The sequence below is a fragment of the Cucurbita moschata genome, unplaced genomic scaffold, assembly GCF_002738365.1.
Source record: "Cucurbita moschata cultivar Rifu unplaced genomic scaffold, Cmos_1.0 Cmo_Scf00060, whole genome shotgun sequence".
In the NCBI taxonomy this organism is placed as follows: Eukaryota; Viridiplantae; Streptophyta; class Magnoliopsida; order Cucurbitales; family Cucurbitaceae; genus Cucurbita; species Cucurbita moschata.
Window position 1 is genome coordinate 50,040 of NW_019268576.1, and position 835 is coordinate 50,874.

The following is an 835-nucleotide window of genomic DNA, read 5'->3' on the forward strand; positions in this document are numbered from 1 at the left end:
TTTTTTTTTTTTTTTTTTTATAGGCACTCTTGGGACAAGCTGGGGAATGGTTTGATGATAAGATTTTGGGAAGACTCGTGGATTCCCCCACCCTCTGAGCATCTCTTTCCCCTCCAGTTATGTAAGTGCTAATTGAATTTGTTTTTTTCTTTTTAGTTAATAAGTGCTGATCTAAAGATATTGAAAGATGGAACTTCTGCTTGAGAGGAGGGCTTTTTGATAGCAAGCTAGCGAATGGGATTCCCTTTTTTCATTTTTGTTTTATGTCCCCTAACCCTGAAAATGATAGAATAGTTTGGAAGTGGGATGTTCCAGAGACATTTTTCTATTAGTTCTTATACGAGGACCTGAAATGAAGGAAATGGCCTCTTGGAGCTAGTGCTTTGTGGACTTGCTTGGTAAGGTAGGAGCTTGAAAAAGATCAACCTTTTCCTATGAGCAGCTGAATACGTCTGATAGGAATTGAAGAGAAAACACGAAGTGCTTTCTTTCCTCGAATATCTGCGCCATGTGCTTTAGCAGTGGGGAAACTTCGTCACTTCCAACCTCCTTTTTGTACATGTAGATTTGCCTCAGGACTGGAACTCGTTTGTCAAGGTTCAAGTGCCCTTCTAAAATGGTGGAAGACGACCTCACAAAGTGGTTTTCATTCTGGTGATTCAAGGATAAAGCTAAAAGCTTGTGGTCCACGTGATGAGAGCTTTCCTTTGGCTTCTTTAAAAAAAAATGAATTCTAGGACCTTTTCTGATCTTTCTAATTCTTATGTAAAACTTTGTAATAGGGTCAAATGTACAGTGCTTTTTTTTTTTTGAAGGGGGGGGGGGGGGGGGGCAA

At 39.9% G+C, this 835-nt stretch overlaps 1 protein-coding gene across 2 annotated transcripts in view; it reads left to right on the forward strand.

Annotated features, from left to right (window-relative positions):
- Positions 1–835, forward strand: part of LOC111436783 (probable protein phosphatase 2C 49) — a 6,019-nt gene that overhangs the window by 2,209 nt on the left and 2,975 nt on the right. The window lies entirely within an intron of this gene.